Raw genomic sequence first — 7851 nt, 5'->3', positions numbered from 1 at the left:
GAGATGATTTTGAAAATTTTTTTAATGAAAAGGGGTTAGATCATAATTTCTCTTCACCTAAAACACCTCAACAAAATGGGGTTGAAGAAAGAAAAAATCGAACCTTAAAAGAAATGGCTTGAACTATGCTTTGTGAAAACAATCTACCAAAGTACTTTTGGGCAAAAGCTTTTAACACAACAGCCTACATTCTTAATGGAGTATCAATAAGGGCCATGATATCAAATACCCCATATGAATTGTATAAAGGTAGAAAACCAAATATTTCTCACTTTAGGAGTTTGGCTACAAATGTTTTGTATTGAACAATGGAAAACATTCTCTTAGGAAGTTTGATGCTAAGAGTGATGAGGTAATATTTCTAGGATATGCATTGAACTCAAAAGCTTATAGAGTTTTAACAAAAGAACTTTAACAATTGAAGAGTCCATCCATGTAGATTTTGATGAATCTAAGGCTTCGAAAAAGGAAATTTTTGTTGATAATGATACAGAGGACTTTGAAAGACAAATAGAAGAAATGAGCCTAGAAAACAAGAAAAACAGTAAAGAAAACTCCCTTGGAAGAGAAGCAAAACCTCCACCTTTAAAAGCTCTGTAAAAAACTAAAAGTCAACACATTGATCTTCCAAAGAGCTGGAAGTATATTAAAGATCATCCACAAGAGCAGGTCATTGGTGATATTTCATAAGGAGTCAAAACCAGAAGAGGAATTAGAGAAACATGTGAATTTTCAACTTTCATCTCACAAATTGAGCCTAAAAGTTTTGAAGAGGCAAAAAGAGAAGAAAGTTGGATATTGGCCATGCAAGAAGAACTTGAACAATTTGAAGGAAACCGAATATGGATACTAGTTTCTAGGCCATTATATCACCCAATTGTTGGCACAAAATGGGTGTTCAGAAATAAAGTGGATGAGCAAGGTAATGTTATTAGAAAGAAAGCTAGGCTAGTGGCTCAAAGATATAAACAAGAAAAAGGCATTGACTATGATGAAACATTTGTTCCTGTTGTCAGGATAAAAGCCATAAGATTATTGCTTGTATGTGCATGTTTCATGAACTTCAAATTATTTCAAATGAATGTGAAAAGTGTATTTTTTAAATGGACTTATTCAAGAAGAAGTCTATGTCAAACAACCCCCTATATTTGAGGACATTGAAAAACCTGATTATGTTTTCAAATTACATAAGGCTTTATATGGACTAAAACAAGCTCCAAGAGCTTAGTATGATAGACTCTCAAAGTTTTTAGTCGCAAAAGGGTATATTAGAGGAAGTATTGATATAACATTGTTTATTAAGAAATGCTTGAATGATTTAATTATAGTTCAAATTTATGTGGATGATATTTTTTTGGTGCTACTAATGAGGCTTTGTGTAAGAACTTTGCTAAAGAAATGTAGGGTGAATTTGAGATAAGCATGATGGGTGAGCTAAAATTCTTTCTTAACCTTCAAATCAAACAATGCAAAGGTGGCATCTTTATCAATCAAGAAAGATATATTCAAGACATGCTAAAAAAGTTTGATATACTGAAGCTAAAATCAATCAGCACACCAATGAGTCCCTCTATCAAACTTAATACTGATGAGAGAGGAAAAAGTGTTGATCAAAAGCTCTATGGAGGTATGATTGGATCTTTACTTTATTTAACTGTTAGTAGACCTGATATTCAATTTAATGTATGCTTGTGTGCACGATTTCAATCTCAACCTAAAAAGTCACACTTAATTGCTATAAAAAGAATCTTTAGGTACCTTTTAGACACGTAAAATTAAGATTATGGTGTCCTAGAGGAACATCCTTCAATCTCATTGGATATTCAAATGCAGATTTTGCTGGAAGCAAAATAGATAGAAAGAGCACTAGTGGTACATGTCAATTTCTAGGAGATATGCTTGTGTCCTAGTCTAATAAGAAACAAAACTCTATTGCACTCTCCATAGTTGAAGCTGAATATATTTCCTTAGGTAGTTGCTGTGCTCAAATTTTATGGATTAAACAACAATTAAAAGATTTTGGAGTGACCATGCATAATGTACCAATATTTTGTGATAACACAATGCAATCAATATCTCAAAGAATCCAATTCAGCATTAATGAACAAAGCACATTAAAATTAGACATCATTTTGTTAGAGACCATGTGCTTCAGAAAGATATTAAGATTGAGTTTGTCAACACCTAGTATCAATTGGCTGATATGTTTACCAAGCCCTTAAATGAGGAAAGATTCTATGAGATTAGGAGAAATCTAGGAATGGCAAGTATTCAAGAGCTATAAGTAAATTTTTGAGCATTTCTCTCATAAGACAGTGTACACTTAGTTGATTAAGAGCATCACTTAACCAACTAAAGGCATTATGTTTCTTTTAATAAAAGACCTAGGTAGACAAGGGTAAAACTTAGTCAATTAAGAAGCTAAAACAAAAATAATAAAATTTAAAGAAAATGGAGGCAGTTTGTCAAGTGAAGAAGAAAAAGAAAAATCGTTTAAACAAAAAATTGGGAGGCAAATTTTTGAATTTTGAAAGAGAGAGAAATTGACCATATTTTTTTTAAAAAAAGCGTTTGACAGTTTTAAAGAAAATTAACCTCTCTCAACTCATTCTCCCCTCATTCTCTCTCATCTAAAACCGATCACATAAAACTAAAATCTCCCCTTCTTAAACTCTCAAACCCTAAAACTGAACCACACAAAACCAATGGCTAAATCCTCTCTACGTAAAGATATCTTGAAAAAAAAGAAGGGTAAATGGCTTATGGAAAGAAGTCCACCTCTGAAATTCAAAAGAAAAACAAGAAACATGAGTCATCTTCGATGACTGAGAAGATTGGGAAAAAACAGAAAGAAAGGAATAGAAGTAAGAGAAAGAAAAATTAAAAAGGAAAATTCTCCATAGAAGGTAATCTTCCATCCTTGAAATTCAGAAATAAGATTCATAAGGATAGATATAGGAAAATTGAAAATGCTCCTATTTCTTGTGGGAAATACATAGATTGGGACAGTTTTAATGATGTTCCTAAAATTAAGGAAGGTTTGTCAAATTATTTTGAAGAATTAAAATTGAAGCAATTGAGTGTGTTCAAGAACAGAATCTATAATGCTAACCTTATAAAGGAATTCTATGCTAGTATTGCACTAGATGATAATGAACTTGATAATCTTGAAGATTTTGTGGAAAATGGTCTAAATATTTTTTGAAATGGAAAAGAATTTGTAGTCACAGCCATTGATTTGGGAAATCTACTCCATATAGAGTGCAATGAGGGAGAGTTTGAAATTCTTGAAGATTATGATCCCTCATCTCTGTGGGCGATAATCATAGGGAAAAAAGAGAGATACTCTTCTAAAGCTATGCAAGCTTTATTAAAAGTCCACAAATTGGACTATTTTATAGCTGCATCGATTCATGGAAGAAGCAGTAGCTTTAGCTACGTAAGCCTTCAAGATATGTGGCTTATGGAGCATGCTTTTAATGGAACTCCTCTCAATTTAGGAAGATTCATGGTAGAGAGAATGAAAAGAATTTGTTGGGTTGACAAAGTAAATTTAGCCTATGAAAATTTGATCACATCTCTTGTGAAGAAGAAGGAGATTTGGGTCAACAGATATGAGATGGATCAGGTGAAGAGTAGAGATCAGGGTATTTATCTGGAAAGCCTGCCAAAAATGGGATACAAACTATATGGAGAAAAGTTTTTCAAGACTTTCAAGGAAACTCAAAGAGATGAGCAAGCCACCCTTGTTCAGACAACAACTCTATCACAGATTTCAAATGAAATGATTCTAAACATACTAATGAGAATTGATGCGAAACTCTTTAACCAGTCTGTAAGAATTAAGAAAATTGAAGAAAATCTACAAGAGCTAGAAAATTTAATGAAAGACAAAGAAATCACCTTTTGGTCTTGCACTTGAACATACTACTACAGCACCAAGTCTAGTTTCAGTAAGCCAAGCTAGTGAAAATTTTGATTTTCAAACTAAAGGTGATGCACAAAAATCTAGTCTTGTGAGAAAATCACCCACTCTTGAACTTGAAAATGAAGAAGCATCCAATAAAGGGACCGAAGTAGTTGGATCCTTTAATGTCAACTCTCCACCACATGATGAACCATAGGCAGAGAAACCTTCTTTTACTAACTCTGAAGAAATTTTAATCATGGATGTCTTCCACCAAATGGTCAAAAAAGAACAAGTAGAAAGAGAAGCAATAAAGAACAAAGCTCAAAAGTTGGCATCAGCAAGGGATTCCCCCTGAATCAGTTCACACCATCGAAAAAATAGAACTTGCTGATAAAGAACAAGGACAAACAGCTGCATCCACCAAAGCTAAACCCCAACCAACTAGTAAAAGCAGAAAAACCATGGACACCAAGACAAAGTTCATCAAGAAGAGAAAGTCCTCCAGATTAGCTGAAAAAGCCAAACCTTGAGTCAAGTGTTCTGTTCAGGATCCACTCTAAGTTTTAGACACATCTTCTTCTAATTTCCCATCACAAAAATCTTCACCTATGTCATCTCCTGAACCCCTCAATGTCTATTTTGGAACAGATGAACCAACCCTCTCAGACTCTTCTTAGATCTGTCCTTGTTTTGCTGATGACAAAAAGGGAGAGATATTATAGGTTAGGGTAGAAATAATTTTAAGAGAGAAGGTAGAAGTAATTTAAGGGTAATTTAAGAACTTAATTCTATTTATACTGGGCTATTTATGTTTATGACAATATGTTGCTTTAATTGTTGATGGATTGTTGATGAAATGTGAATGCTAAGAACTTATTTCTGTTATGCTATTGTGTTTAATGGATTTTTGGAATGGATGTGGATTGTCGATAATATGCTAGTGACAGTTTGTTACAATGTGGATGATATTCTGTCACCTATTACTGATGTCCTGTAAGCTTGGGTTAGTTTGATTTAGTGTATAGGTTCTAACTCAGCCTAGGAAAAGTTAGTTTTGGGTTTTGGTTGATCTCGGGAAAAACTATTGTTAAAGGCTGTGGCTGAGCTTGTGAAAAGCTATTGTAAAATCTTGGTGGAAGCTTAGGAATTCCACCATTTATAGTGTTTTGGTTTGCAAAATCTTTGGTTAAACAATTAAGGTAGTGGATGTAGGTCTTTGATCGAACCACTATAAATCTTTATGCATTGTCTGCTCTATTTAATCTTTCATTTTCATTCCTTATTAAGTCATTCCTTCATCTTGCATTGAACTTCTCATCATAGACTTTCTACTTGCCCCCAATTTGAAATCACTATTAGTGAGAGTCGAAAGGTGCTACTCACCCCCCCCCCCTCTAGCACATTTATTTGAGACTAACTCCAAATCCACCCATCATACTGGTGGAACTTGAGGATATTCTCTTACTTATGGAATTACTCTGGAAAACATACCTTCACAAGCTTATCAAGCGGATCCCATCATCGGGGTAATTATTTATAGGTAAAAACAATATTTCCATGAATGTAAACCCTAATATGAGTAAAAACCTTTTATTAAGAACATTGTCTTAGCCCTCTCATCATACTAGTGGGATTCGAAGATATTTTTTCACTAGGATATTTGTTTAGATTAAAATATTAGGACCTAAGATTAAAACCATCTCATCATACTAGCGGAGTTTTAATCAAGTTTTTTCACCTAGGAAATTTAGCTCGAGATTTCGACTTTTCGTATCTCAGGTAAAATTCCTTCCTCAACTTAACTCAAATAACTTTTATCATTCTTTTTCTTATACTATTTGTTATTTTTATATCCATTATTATGTATTTTGCTATTTTATTAACAATGTTATTCATTTATTATTTATGATAATTATTTGAGTTACATTAGATCATTAAAGTCGAGACACTACCATCATCCTAGTGCGATCCCAATTTAGTTGGTATTAGTGACTTCTCACTATTCCAAGTTAATTAAATAATTGATGTATATGGTTTTGTAAAAAAAACCTTTATATCATATATTATTGTTATTGATTTCTCACGCAAGTGTACGTACCGTTAACAAGTAATATAGTAATAAAGTAGAGTATCATTCTCACAAAGAATTGTTTAATTCCTATTGTTAACTACTAAAATTATAATACCTTAATTTTACCCAAACGATTAAAATAAAAAAAATAAAAACTAATAAACTGAAACTAAAATTAAATAGTAAATAAAGCTCACTTAACTATCAAACCTAAGATTATGATATCCTTTAATACTTCATCTGATTATTGGCTTTCTCTCTCTTAACTTAATTTAATAGATTAAGTTGTTAACCTAGAGTCCTAAATTATTTATAAGTCTCTGTCAAGTTTCTTATAAAAATACCTCTCCTAATTAATTTATTATATGTCTATGCAAATTAAATTGAAGAAAGATTCATTAAGTTTCTATCTATTCTTGGCTACATATGGCTTATAAGTGTATGTCTACCCTATATGCAAATCAAATCAGCTAATCAACTAAGTGCATTCGATCATACGCTATTTTATTCAAGGTCTACCTAAATCTCCTTCATCAAGGTTTAACCTAGGTTTCTAATTTAATCTAATTGGTAATTAGGCAATTAGAAACATTAAGAACAGAATAAAATAAATGACTTAAATCTGTAAAACATTAGAAAAAGAGAGATAACTAAAATAGACTACATATTGAGTTCAATCATAATCTTAGATTAAAAACTTAGTTCCGCATCAAGTCATACATCATCATCAAATAAAGTTTAAACAATAAAAACAAACTAAGAAAATTAAAGAATAATAAAAAAGATAAAACTCAAGAATTATAATCTTGATATTCTAATTTTTCTTGAATCTTTCAAAATCTTCTCAGCTTCAATGACTTTGCAACTTGATTCTCAACTGTCAATCTGATGTTTTGTACTTTTTTTAAAAAAAAATCTTTCGAAAGGTTGTTTTTTTAGGATTTGAAGTTAGGCTAAGTTGGGGTAAAAAGAAGTCAATTTCAGCTGGGATTTCCTCATCCAACTACGTGGGCCGAAACTATGCCCTATTAATTAGCAAAAATTGTAATTGCCCTTGGACTCCTACAATATGTTAATTTTGATAAGATTTTTGGCCATTTTACAAGCTGAACTAGGTAAAATGGTAAACATGAAAGTTGTACCTTTTTCTCGTATCTTTTCAATGGTTTAAAAATCGCTTTATTTGAATTTTTGTAGAGAAAGTTATGGTCAAAATACTAAAATATATGAGTGCAAGTTTACACCTTAAAATTGCTTTCCTTCTTTCACTAAAATTCTTCTTTCATCAAATACCTACAAAAGTACAAAGAAATCAATAACAACCTATCTTAACTACATTAACATCAAATTAAGCATAAAATTAACTAAGATTAGACTGACTCACCTAAAATAACTAATTTAAAATAATTAAATAAAACTTACTAATTTTTATGCATTACTACAAGAACTAAGCTAAATTATTATCAAAATTAAGTCTAAATAACTCTATACCATAGAGTAATCACACTTGTAAATTTAATATTTTGCTAGTCCTCGAGCAAAGCATAGAAAAGAACCTAACTTATGAAAATCAAATTCAGTTAATGAAAACTAAAATAAATATTAATTACTACTACTACTAGAGATAAAGTGCACCAGCTTAATGATTTTACATAATTTCCTCAAAAGTATGTCTATCAATCATTGATGAAAAGTTTGGTGGGCCAAATGGTAAATAAAAAAAAGTGAGGACTTATGTGTAATTTAACCATTTTAAGTTAAATGGAAATTAACTATCTACGAAAAATTAGATTATGTGGGAAGATGGAATATGCATGTAACAAATACTATTACATGCAGGGATGTACTTGTAATAGGGAACATGTGGGAC

This window comes from Theobroma umbraticum, unplaced genomic scaffold, assembly GCF_002168275.2.
Source record: "Theobroma umbraticum cultivar Fairchild unplaced genomic scaffold, ASM216827v3 scaffold_86.0, whole genome shotgun sequence".
NCBI lineage: Eukaryota > Viridiplantae > Streptophyta > Magnoliopsida > Malvales > Malvaceae > Theobroma > Theobroma umbraticum.
The sequence above is the reverse complement of the archived record's forward strand: the minus strand, read 5'-3'. Positions refer to the sequence as shown.